The sequence below is a fragment of the Phycodurus eques genome, chromosome 6, assembly GCF_024500275.1.
Source record: "Phycodurus eques isolate BA_2022a chromosome 6, UOR_Pequ_1.1, whole genome shotgun sequence".
Taxonomy (NCBI): Eukaryota; Metazoa; Chordata; class Actinopteri; order Syngnathiformes; family Syngnathidae; genus Phycodurus; species Phycodurus eques.
This window is the reverse complement of record NC_084530.1, coordinates 31,098,743-31,112,570: the sequence shown is the minus strand read 5'-3', so window position 1 is coordinate 31,112,570 and position 13,828 is coordinate 31,098,743. Positions and strand designations below refer to the sequence as shown.

The 13,828-nt window shown below is 43.7% G+C and overlaps 1 protein-coding gene across 7 annotated transcripts in view; it reads right to left on the bottom strand.

The window, feature by feature from the left end:
- The window catches only part of LOC133403871 (amyloid beta precursor protein binding family B member 2-like), a 77,327-nt gene that overhangs the window by 62,299 nt on the left and 1,200 nt on the right, over positions 1-13,828 (bottom strand). For 6 of the 7 annotated variants that reach the window (XR_009768743.1, XR_009768741.1, XR_009768744.1 and 3 more), the window contains exon 2: positions 348-580. The gene's annotated coding sequence lies outside the window, so the exon portion shown is untranslated. The remainder of the gene's footprint in view (positions 1-347; positions 581-13,828) is intronic. The other variant, XR_009768742.1, reaches the window with a different exon arrangement.

The window sequence follows — 13,828 nt, the reverse complement described above, 5'->3', positions numbered from 1 at the left end:
GAAGTGTTAATAAAGAAAGAAAATGTGCATTTTAGGGTTATTATGATTATTACGATTACGGTTCTGGACTGTTATGCTACTTTGACTGAAAATAAATACATTCCTACAGTGGCCGAGAAAGCCACAACTTAATGACATTAAAACTACGACACAGCGACATCAAGATAAAGCGGAAGTGAGTGCCGGACTTTCTTTTAAAAGATTCTGCTAATGAAATTAAAGTCAGAATTAGGACGAAATACCTCACTCTACCCATATCACTAAAATAGGCAAACACGCACTGGCATGAAAATCAACATTGCACAGTCTACCAATATGGAGCCCGTAATGTTGAATGAATTGCTCACCTTGAATATTTTGTGGATTTCACCAAACCACAGGGCTGCCGTTTGCCCGTTGCGGTGTTTCGTTATTTCGGTGACTGATTGGTCTCGAGAAACAAGCTGCTTCAAAGTTCAAAACATTCCAACATTTGCTCTACTTACCAGTTGCCGAGTATTATGCAAAATACAGACGGAGCACGTCCATGCCGGTCATCTGCGTTTCTCTTTTGTGAGGGCCTAAGACAGGCAGCGGCGTCCTGAGGGAGGGACAAACATAAAAACCGGATTTATGAGCAAGCAAGAAAGAGGGGGGCTGAAAAGGAGAGACAGAGATGACGCCGGAACACCGGAGGGACAAATAAAGATGCATTAATTATTCACAGCCGCCATCAAACATGAATATGTGTGGGTTTGCGTGCGTGCTGCTGTGTGACGGGAAAACAAGACTCATTTGAGTATAAAGCTCAGTGTGTCTCGCTTTGCTGCAGAGCCTTCGCTAACTGGAACTATCATAAAGTTGATGTCACAGGAGGCTTGTGAACTCGGCCCCTCCCACCAGCAGCTCTCCACCGCAACGCTTCCTAACAATCGACACTGCATCGTGCACACTGCACATTTGCAACACCACCAGCCTGCCGCTGCTCGGTTGAACCGCAAAAATCCCACAAATCTCCACGAGATCCTAGGGTTACAGTTTATATAAAAAGTCATGGAAGCTTGAAAGTGTCTGTAAAGAAAGGCAACATTTAGATCTTGGACCACATCTAAAAGTTAAGTGGCATTCCAGAAAAGACAAATAAAAAACAACAAATACATAACATAATACAAATACAAATATTTACTTTCGTGCTCACATATCTTGCCAACTTATTACTGTAGTGAGTTTAGTTCAACAACAAAACAAAATGCAGATTCCCAGCATGAAGACTCAGACCGTGTGATCCTCGAGGGCGCATGGGAGTTCGCCCAACCGGCGGCGTGGCGCGTCAGCGTCAGAAAACAAGTGCAAGCAGTGGACGATCAAACTCTTCAGGGTCACTGCACATGTTTTGCAGAAAGTCCTCATTTGTTTTTCTCCTCTATTTCCAAACTATAATTTCATTCATTATGAGCAAGTATGTATGAGCATATGCAGGAAAAATTTATTTGGCTCCATGTCATTCCAGTATAATGGGGTGTCATGGGATAAACTTTTGCTTTGTTTCCCACATCAAGCCGCAGGGAGAAAACCACTTCCGAGTTATAAATTCCAAAGCAGCAGTTTCAAATTAGCTAGCTGTGGCCAATAAAACGAGTTACAAAGACTAAGAGGACTTTCAAGGGTTACGTAACGTTTTTACACACAAATACCGTGCTTACGACTATGGCACTGGACTCCGTATTTAAGGCTATTTGATCAGAGATGGGAGTGTGGATGAGCCCGACGATTTTTACTGACGCAAAAACAGACGAGGAACATCCCTTTTTTCAGGCTTCACACAGTTGAAGATTAACCGTCAATAAAATAATGCAACATAATAATGCTTAGCATGTCATTTCATGCATTTTTAACTATCTTCAAGTAGCAAAACTCAAGTCAGTGACACATCGAAAAGAATACGAGGCTTTACACGATGAGGATTTTTGGGGCCGATCAGCAAGTTTAAAAAAAACAATAACCGATCACAAAATGGAGCAATGTGTCTATTTACATGGCTTGTTCATTTATTGTATATACTCGTGTACTGTATACCGAGTATGGTACCTTCAAAATTATTCTCTAGCATTTTAGAAAAAGGTTAAAACAATGACCTCTAGGGGGCATTCAAGGATTGGCTACTGACATAAGCTTAGGTCAAATCAACATTACAACAGACAGAAATAATGGGTGCTAACTTACTGAAATAAAATTACTTTAACAAATACTGTTAACTTTCTCACTGTCTCGGCTATCAGGACGGGTGTTGTCCAGCGTTTGCGTCGGTTTGGCTTTTCCTTCCCCCCCACCCCCCCGTGCTGCGTTGCTTGAACGCGCCGTGCTCCTCCTCGTGTACATTCTTGTAGAGAGAGATGTTGTACTGGATCTTATTAGATTGCGCAGGTGGACCTTATGCTCTCGCCAATTAGAGTACCGCACAAGGGAAACGTCATTGAAATATTGACATCAACATTGCATTCTGGGACTAAAATGATAAGGCACGTGTGGTCCCTTGGACCCTGCTGCAACAAGTGAGCGTACCATAAGCGTGTGAGAACATACGCCGATTTATGGGGACGTCTACCTAACAAAAAGCATGAAACGTTCCCCGGCATACATTGCTGGTGACCCGGGATTCCAGCTCTGATGTGCTACTCCAGCCCTTTATACAAATAAACACGACCAGAGGAGGCGATGTGCTTCCTGCAGCGAGAAACTAAAAGGAGAAAATCAAAACAGTGCAAACTTGGCAGACTTTTATCAACAGAATTCGACAGTGAGGCTTGGAGCACTTATAATAATCGCTTGGTTTCAAAAGAAAAGATAGAAAGGCACCGATGAAGCGAAGCTCTCCGCTAAAGTTGAACAGTTCTAAACATGTTTTTGATTGAAAAATGATAGTGCCAGCCAAGACTGTTCCACTGCATCCCTGTTAGTTAGTTAGTTAGTTCGAGTCATTGGCACACTGCAACGTGAGTGTTGTACACAGCACTTTTTTCACCGTAGCTCCATCAGCTGGATGTTGTGAGTACTGCCCACACTTGGCAATAAATGATTCCATCCACCCTTTAAGCTGATCTTGGCCTAAATTGGAAGGGATTTATTTGTAGCCCTCTGCTCAGTTTCATGTATTTTTTTTAATTTTCTAATCCTGTTAACAAACCGACCGTCCTTAGCTTGTGGAGACGTGCTTGTGATGGGCTTGTGAAGCTACACATGAGTTTGTTAATTGCAACGTGCAGAGAAGCAGGTTCAGCGACTTGGGTTCGCTGGTCTCCATAAATTGACTCAATTGTAAACAGTAAACAACTGAAGAGCTCACACTCCACCATGTTAAACTTCCCGGTCTATGAAGACAATCAGGGGCTCAGAGTGTCTTCAAAGATCAATAAATTTGCATCCTTCGTGGGAGCGGCTGGTTACTGCCTAAAAATGATGGAATGTTTCCGGACGCATGCTAACAGCTGGAAATTGTGTATGATGTAGGCGCATCCTCAACAAGCCAAAGCCAGTTTACAATTTCAAAAGCGACACTTCAATGTACTGTATTACGCGTCCTTGCAGACATTTAAGCTGATATCTTTATGTGACTTATTGGAGGCTCTGCTGCTATGCATGAAAGACACTCAAGTTCAACCAAGGAGAGTAAACACTTCAAATTTATCGCTGAAAGTTTGCACTTTGTGGTGAAGGTCCAAATCCAGAGTGCTGGGAGGTGAAGTGAAACCAACTAAACACTCTCCATTTTCCACATCATGACAGCCGCTTTTAAAAACAGACCGAAATGAAAAATCCAAAAAGAAGTTTCCACAAGCGGGTGGAGCAACAGTGGTGCATCAGCAGAACTGCATTTATGCTGTAAAACTGGAACTTTGAGTCCCCTTCTGAGTAATCCCTGCTGTGGATAAGGGGGTCTTGGTGTAATTACAGGGCCCCGCTGTGGGCACAGAACCACTGGCACTCAGCACAAACAAGCATCGCAAATAGGAGGGTGACACGAACACGCACGCTTGTAAACAGTTCAATGTGCAGTGCAGGCCAAAGCCCAGACAGCCACACGGGGGAGGGCTGGTCATCAGATCCGGGTTGTGTCGCAGCAACGACTGACTTCTGACCCCTGCCAAGTCTGCTGTTGTTTGTGCGTGTGCCAATGTGGCAGTTAAGTCGGGGGATTGCCTGACTGAAGGGAACAGCTGCAACGTGACCGCCATCTTGTTTCATTTTACGTGTGCACCGACGTTGACCAGACCTTGGACCCAGCGTTTACATCCAAAGAGCTAGTGGATTTCTGCAAGCAGTTTGATCGACCTCGCATCCTTCCTTCCTTCCTTCCTTCCCTCTCGAGGTTCACATCATTGCAGTTCTCCCACTATTCCCAACAGACTAGAAACATTTCCTTTTGTCTACAACAGAATTGCTCTGCAAACGCTCATAAAAGCCACCATTTCTTTCTACAGCACTAATTTACGGCCTCGCTGCTGCCAGTCTCTCTCCGCAACTGGTGACAAAGCCCCTCTGCTACCGAAAAGATGGACAAGAAAGCAAAACTGCGGCAGGAAGAGGCCCAGGACATAAACGTCCAAACTGACAAATTTCTGAAAAATGAAACGGGGTCTTTTTCTATGTTTTGAGTTTGGATGTGAACGTGGAAAGCCAGTTACACAAGCGCAAGCAAGCTTCCCAGATCACTCTCGGCTTTGTGTTCATTGGCTGCGGCGAAGGACGACCGGTCCTCGACATTTGCACGGACGCCACGAACTCGACAACACGCGGAAATTAGCCAAGATGAAAACATTCCTGCCGCCATTATTGCAATAAACGTATGAACAGTAAATAAATGGATGAACAGTGTTGAGGAGTTACTAATTACACGGAACAGGATTACGTAATTTAATTACAAAATGTACGTAATTTTAATCATTACATTACTGGGAGTGCGTGCGTAATTGAAGTGCAGGTTATTTTTAGAGATTTCCATGATTACAATTTCAGTGACATTTGAAAAATAACAGCAAAAGCTCAGATTTGTTTTCGCATCACTTCCTCCTTTTAAAGCAGATGCTTCTGATTGGCTCTCTCTGGTCATGTGCCATTCTCAAACATGACACTTTTCCAAATATGTCTACCTCTAGTTTTGAAAAGGTTAGACTCATAGTTACACTTTTGAACACATCAAATAACATTGACTTTTTAACAATTTCATCTTGACAATTTTGGACTTTTGAATGGAAATCTGGTTTGCTGTATGAAGCCATAATGTCTAAATTGTGCACATTTGTCATGAGGTCAACATGGTATGGTGGTTTTCCACATGGTGTACTCATATAATGCAACACACATTGTTTATGATGTACTTACACTTCATGTTTTGTTTTCGATCTATTATTTGTTGTGGTTCTTGCCAAAATTATGATCTATGGCACAGGTGTCAAACTGGTGGCCCGGGGGCCAGATCCGGCCCGCCCCATCATTTTATGTGGCCCGCGAAAGAAAATCAAAATTGCTCATTGTGTTCGGGTGGAATACCATTGCGATATTTGCAAGCATTTTTTTGTTACCAATCCCCCTTTGAAAAGAAATCTAATAGTTGAAAAACATGTTTTTATAGGCTTCTGATTTAAAAACTGGTTATTCATCAATGTGTTCCGTATACTGTATGTAATTACAATGCACGATTACAGTAATCTTTCATTTATATAGGTTGTGTTGGAAAATGTATGTCAGACAAAGATTTGCCAAAACAGGGTTCACAGTGGTAGAGGTCCCTCCGAGAGAAGTCATACCTACGATGTGGACCCTTGACAAAAATGAGTTTGACACCACTGATCTATGGTTTGAATCCACTTTTTCAGAGGAAACAGCCAAGGCTCCTGATGCGTTCATTGAAAATTATGCAAAGTTTCAATCAAACATAAATTAGTTATGTTACTTTAAGTAATTGAAATAGTTACTCCACTATTACATTTTCAACAGGGTAACTTGTAATGGTAACCAACTAAATTTCCAAAGTCATCTTCCCAACACTGTATATGAATCAAAACTTTGCTAGATACAGACGAGGTCGAGAGCAAAATCCACACTTTGATGGAGAAGAGTTATGCACAAACGCAACGATCATACTGTTTTCTGGCAGGACACGTCAAGTACTCGGCATGCTGACATTTAACACTTAAAGGTTTGTAAAAGACATGCGTATTATCTCATTTGTCACATATACAATGTACAGAGAGATGTACTCTTTCTGCATTTGTGAATAATGATCACATCTTGTGAAGGATACTTAAAACTTACTACATATTGCGAGTCACACTGCTCAATAGTTATAACATTATTCATCAAGTACAGTCAACAGATAAAAAAACAGGACCGCCTGAGGAATGGAAACAGCTACCCTTTTACAAAAAAATTGTCCCACAATTACTGAAGCTTGACAATACAACAAAGCAAGTACACATGGAATGTGTGTGCATGTGTACCCTTGTGGCTTCAAACACAGGAAATAATAAGAGACAAAATGGCACTACGACTGAGACTGAAGTCTAAACAAGCCATTTTGTGTAAGTACAAAACCACGCACAGGTTCAGCGTGCTGCCTCGGCTACTATACATTGTGGTGCACGGAGTGTGAAGGAAATACAAAAATAACTTGCATAGTCAACCTTCAAAATAACACTCAAGGACTGTTTGCATGAATGTCCCGTTGTGTGTGTGTGTGTGTGTGTGTGTGTGTGTGTGTGTGTGTGTGCGCACTGTACACATTACACTTCCACTGGTCTGGTTTCTCTGTGGGCGGGAAAGCTGGTGAGAAAATGACCACGTAGCAAAAGAAAAGCAGAAATTTACAGGGCGTGCCAAAGAATCTTAGGTATGCTTTTTTTGGAAGACGGGGCTGCATGACAATAATGGTTTAACATACAAGCCTGAGAATTAGTGGTGAGGATGACCACTTGCGAGCATTTAACCACGAGCACATGCAACAGCTTATCAGTGCGTGATGAGGCTGTCACTGTGGATCGTTATCGTAGTCTCAACACTGCCATGACAGTGGCACGGGAAGTTGCTAAGCGACTTTGAGGGAGACCCGAAAACGTCCTTCGGTCACAAACAAGGTGGCTTACAGTAAAAGAACGCACGTTCCTGGACTTTCAAGCGGGTGATGTGGAGGGGACATTTGGGAAACACTTTCCTGCATTTTGGAACTTCGGGAGCAAGTGAGAAGGGGGGGTATGAGAGTATGCTGTTAACCCCTCACTCTGTTCCCAGACAAACCCCCTATCCCTTCCAGGCCTCCTCCCCGCTTAATCCAGCCTCTTGTTTCCGGAGGCTGGGGTGTGTGTGGGGGGAGGGGGGGGGGGGGGGCGTTCAAGGGAGCGGAGGAAAAACCACACCATGAACACTGACACCAAGCTAAACATACTGCTCGAAAATATGTCCCAACTCCCGCCATTTAAGACAGCTCCTTTTTGAAAGCCAGCATTCAAAACAAAGGAGGAGGAGAGTGAAAAGTCAGAAGAAAAAGAAGTAGTCATCACAATTTAGGGACATACCCTATGTACACAGATATTTTTCAAAACATGTTTTCTTAGTGTTTGGGGTCAAAAGAAATCTACGTCCACCCAAGTACAGGGTTTTTAATACATTATCTGTACACACGAGAACACGTTTGTCGAGAATCGAGTGCATTTTGGCCAATCAGAAGCCTGAAAAAGCAACAGCTGACTCAGTCGCACATTCAGACACTTCCATTCCTCGACGTATGTTTAAAACCCGCTCGAGTAGACGGAGCTCGGGAAACACAGTTTGTGATAAAGTCACAGTTATCTCTGTCATTGCATGAAATGACAGGAGTGCACATTCGGTGAGAACGTCGTTACATGTCATTTTGTTTCATAGAAAAATATGCATACAATATTTGAAACTATTTGTGTATGTGTGGAAATGGCCTGGAACAGACAAGGATCTTCCCCAAACCGCTCCCCTAATTTCAGAAGCACAGAATTGTTGAAGAAAAATTACATTAAAGCTGCAGCGCAGAACTTCTACTTGTTTATATATAAAATAAAAAATAAAATAAAAAAAGCCACAAACAAAAAATAATCATACAATAATTACTGTGTAAACAAAAACAATAATTGCCAGGAAGAAACTCAACACGCTTTCTGAGCATGTCTATCAGTCAGTTCTTTTTGTAAATGTAAATAATATAGATATGAACAATGGATTCACTGTAGCAGCCCGGCTAACCGACATGCCTGTGTGACGGCCATGTTGGGGAGGTCGACATTCCCACAGAAGGCGATGCATGGACAGAAATATTCGTCGTAACTTGCTCATTTCTCAACCAATTTTCATGAGGGCTATTTTTTTGTGTCAACGCCAAAGTAAATGCTATCCATATATAGCATTTAAAAATATATATATATTTTTTTATGAGTAAGTTAAAGGGACTCCTCGTTCGAGTGATGTTACGAGACGTGCCGAGTCTTCGAGGCGCGTGTCAGGTATTGGAAGGGGCCAAGCGCGTATCGAGGCGGGCTTCATTTAGGGGAGGAGCCGGAAGTGATGACGTCCGAAGCCTCGCTGCCCGGCTGTACCACCTGGCAGACGGCGCTCGAGTGAGTTAGAACCGCAGGCGGGATTGCGTCGTAATAATAATAATAATAATAAGTATTATTGAGGCTTATCAGTTACACTTGTTTATCAAGAACTGCATTTTCCACCGTTTCTTATTTTGTTCAAAGGTAAGGTGTGTATTGTGTTGCAAGAAAGTAGGGTACAATAAAACCTCACTGGGAGAGGAAAAATATGTAATCTTGCTCTTGAATAACTTAAAACAAAAATGGTGATAAACTGTGATTTCTTAATAAGGACTTTCAAAGTACTCTGCCCGCTTAAGTCCATGCCATCTTTATGTCTAACCCGTGTGCATGTGAAGCGTCAGGAAATGACAAATTACTCGAAGCAATAGCTGAAGCGTTGCTCTGCTTCATGAAGCTTCATCTCGCCATCGCTACGGCAAGTTCCCACGTCCTCGTTCTACGTAAGCATATGCAGCACAACGTGTCTATTGGCTTTCTTGCCGTCCACACGTGGAATGTGCTGAGGACTTTGACCTTCCTAGCATAGCGTCGCCGTGGGCACGGAGCTCAAAATTCGCCTCGCATCTACCTGTACATATCTGAAGTGAATCAGTTCAATTACGTTGTTGTTGGGTTTTTTCAGCACCGTCCAAACCATACATGCGCAAAACGCACTCATAATAGGGAATTTGTGTCTATCCCTAGTTAATACTGACTGGTATTAGGAACTGTTCATAATTCCCTCCACTTTGACCAAGGCCCCAGTTGCAGCTGAAGAAAAACAGCTCCAAAGCACTATGCTTCACTGTAGCTAAGAACACAAATTTCCCAAATGCATGCGGGAAAATGTGTTATTGTGCAACCACATTACCTCAGTTATTTATTTATTTATGTTTGGGTGTTGTAATGTTATTGGTCATCTTAATGGTGGAAAAGGTTTTATTAAATTATTTATCTTGGCATTTGAACAGGGCTGTGTTGACCTTTTCTGTCATTGTATGTGGAAAATCAGAACCTTGGTTGTAAAAAAGAAAATCTACTGGAGTTCGCCCAATGTATACACAAGGGGTCACAGGTCACATCGTAGTTATGGCTTCCCTCTGAGGGCCGTTATGAAGAATGTGAACCCATATAAAAGGAATTATCACCTCATAATTACACGAGAAACTGATGAATAACTCGTTTTAAAATCTGAAGCCTCTAAAATATATTTTTGAATTAGTACATTTCTTTTCAAAGGGGGGTTGGTAACAAAAAATGCTTGCAATATCTCAACGTTATTACAATCGAACACAATTAGCAATTTTCATTTGCTTTCGCGGGCCACGCAAAATGATGTGGCGGGCCAAATCTGGCCCTCGGGCCACCCGCGGCGTACATGGCTAAAAGCGGAGAAGTGTGAGGAAGCAGGGCAAGGAATCGTCATAGCCTGACAGGATGTCCGAGGGGTGAAGGAAGTCTGGGCATGAACAACACACATCTGTGACTGCGTTTATTTTTGCATCGCCAATGTTGCCTTGCGCTTCAACATTTCACCACAAAGTGCGAAATGTCACAAGGCTTTATCGTCAGCGCAGACTTGTCTAACGTGACACGGAAACAACCGGGAACAAAAGGCGAAGGGGATCCCGATACGAGAGGCCATCGAAACGGGTACCGCGGTAAAAACGAGACGTGATGAGGAAAGAAAGCGGATCAGAGCGCTAGGGTGACTCATCAGAAAAGGAATGTCCTGTCGTTGCCAGAGGAGCCACAGACACCGCCGCAACGGTCGCCCCCTCTGCGGCGCTTTCCGTCATCCAGTCCCCTCGCTCTTATTCTTTATTTTTCCACCGCGGCCTTCTTTTGCTCCTATCACACCGACCGAAGGCTTCTTCAAGACCTCCTTTCCATCTATGTTAGCCTCTCAGTGGATAGTCAAAATCCAAATATGTTGATATCCAGAGTTGCTCAAATGGATTGAACACAAATCCTTGTGAGAAATGAGGGTTTACAAATAACAACCGGAATGGCACTCAATCGCAATTTGCTCATCTCCTGCGTATGCCTTAAATCAAGGAGAAAGGAGACAAAACAATCCGGCACCTCTATCTGGATCTGCACTGAGATTTGACCGCTTCTTTCTTAGTTCCACAGCAATTGATGGAGCAGTTTTTGAGGAAACAAAGTGATGAAACAGTCTCCTTGGCAGAGGTAGTCCACTTGACTTCATCCAACAAGAATGTGCTCTCACGGAGGATTTAGGCCTTCTTTGTCACAGCTAAAATTTTGAAAATATTTTTCCCCTAGTAAATAATGGAAACGGTATCGCCGACATACAGTAAAGTCTATTAGGGCTGCAACTAATGACTACTTTATTTATCCATTCATCTGTCGATTTCTTTTGACTGATCGATGCATCGTGTTGAGCATTGTTTTCCAAAGTTAAGGCAGATGTTTGCAAAGGTCTTATTTTTGCGGGGGGGAAAACTAATCAGTCTGCTTCACAGAGGACGACAGAAGTCTGAGATGATTTACTGCTGAGAGGCTAAAATTCCCAAGATTTTGACAACTGTCAGTTAAACAAGGTCTAAATGATTATTTCTTATCAAAATAGTTGTCAATTAATTGCTGCACCTCTAAAACCTATATTAAACTATAAGCAACATTTTCAAATCCGAATGTGAAAGTCAGTTAGCCTCTATTAATGTTAAGACAAAAACAATTAACGCTCACAGGATGCTCTTTAACGAATAACAAATGTTTTGATACCTCCTTTATTAGTCTCCTGATCTGATATTTGATATTGGCGCGATATCAGCAAAAAAAAAAAAAAAGTATCGGATTATACGTAAAATCTCCAATCGAAGCACTCTCATGCAAGCGGTCCATTGGGGGCTCGGCTCCGGCAGCGCCCGACCACGTCCGCAGCAGCCGTGATCCCGACGACGGCTCGCTAACGAAGTCGTGAAGTTGTTGCTTGCCGAAAGTCCTTCATTGACCCTCCAGTTGGAGGTCAATGTAAAACAAAACACACATAGCAAAAGAATGACACCGCTTGTATGTTCAAATACAACCCAGGCCGGATTTATTTTTGTCCACAAAAATCTCCAGCTCCAAGCTGTCGTAGCACACAGATACTGTGTGGCAGAAGCAGTCAGGCTGGCTGAATAACTTTGGGAGCCCTTCCATCCCACAAGTCAATGCAGAGCTTACCGAAACAACATCTAGACAGCAACAACTGATGCCAGGAGGCCAAAATGGCACACACTAATCCATACAGTAAATAGCCTCCTGCATGCTTTCTAATTAGCGGGGTTCTGAAATCACTTGGCAAGGTCTACTTCCACCGCCCTGCTGATTCTGTATGCATTAGAGGCGCCCACTAATAGCTGAACATTTGCCAGTCAGCATAAATGTTGCTGGAGATCCCAGCCAGGAGGAGGAGGGGGAGGAGGAAGAAAGCCACCAACATGCAGCAGAGTCGCACAGCAACCTGATGCCTTGACACATTCTTTCGTCACTTTCCAGCGTTCATGTGGTAGGACGCCTTGCGCGAGGGAGCGAGCGAGCAAGCAAGCAAAGAAAAAAGAAAAACTGACGGAGGGCATAAAATTAAAGTCCACAAACCCAAGTCATGCTTCAACAATTGATTATTATGCCTGTCAAATAATGATGGACAAAACAAAAGCAAGAAGAGTCTGATTTACAGTGAATGGTTCTGATTGTTTCTTGTGTCCTTATACCTGAAGTCAAATATGTTTGCCCCATAATTATACATGTTGGCTCTAGCCATGCTTGTACTACTGAACGTTTGCTTGAAAGGAGTCGGACTCCAGAGAGCAAGTGTTGACAATGAGCACTCGTGCTAAAACGGCAAAGCAACGCATCTGCTTCGTCGACGTTCTCGTGATCCATATCAAATAAACGAAACCGAACAGCCGGGACCGAGGAGACGCTTCCGTTCGTATGCTACCGTTACTTTCTCATCAAATCACACTTTTACGCCTTGCAATCCCTCATCCTTGGCGCTATCACACAGACAACGCCGAAGAGAAAGCACAACGCACCCGAAGGGGTCCTTTCAACGCTCACTGAGCTGAAGTCGTAATATGCCGGTGGCGGCATACGTGATTTCGGTTCGAAGGTTTTGCGACCTTTATGACCTTCGCCTTTTCCGGCTCGACAGTACATATAGAATACAGAATATGCTGCTGCATATTGAAATGCTCCATTTCCATTGTGGATTTATTCCAAAATAATATTATCCAACGCCAGTTGTTCAACACGATGACGTCCGAAGGAGCTCGTCAGAAGAAAGACTTGACAATCGCTGGGCAGCCCATTTGGAGCGTTTAGATGAAAACTGCCAGCTCTTGGCGAGACTATTTAGGCAGATGGAAGCAGAAAATGGCCCCCTGTCATTTAGTGTCCCACCCTGCAGAATGAAGGGAGGGGGGGCTTCTCTGTTCAAACACACCTCACGGGTGTCTGCCCCACTGCAGCAGCCCCAATGCGCACACATTTTGCGGCCGGTCGATCAAGCAGCCACGTTGCTTTTTTGCATTTTGACAAGCTGTCAGCCTGCAAGGAATCGACTCTCTGCTGTCTTGAATTCAGCATTCTGTCCGGTCCGGTCCGGTCCGGGGCTTCACACACACACGGTACAGTACATCCACACAGTTTGGTCAGGGGCGGACAAGCCGTATTGTTTCACAAGGGAAGCGGGGCGGCGATAACGGATCTCCGCGTTCTTTATCCGATTGCTCGCACACACGCACGCAGCAACACGCACACTCCTTTCTCGTCAGCCGCTGTGCATAAGCTTGACCGCACAGTTCAAGTACGGCCGACATAATTCAAGCGTAATACACAAGCACGGCGGCAGCCGGCACGCGCTGCTATTTTTGTGGACGCAATATAGCTCTGTCACTAAATTGTTGCTGGTAGTAAACAGATGCGCTTTTATCAGACGACGGCAAAGAGTCGTGCGCAGCGCTTGTTGTCACCAAAGGTGGCCTGTAAACGCCTGAAGGACTCGTTTTCTCCAAAGTCAGCCACTCTTGACGCATCGACAGTTTACAAGGCCAGTCGGTGTCTTTTACGATGATGTTAAAAGAAAAGGAAGACGAGGGAGGACGGCATATCAACTCAGAGCATTTAGTAATGACAATATTTAGACACACACACGTCGGAGGCAGGTGTGGAGCAAGGCGGGGCTGCGAGGACGATAGCGCACCGTTTTACCATTTCACGGACAGCGACGCATT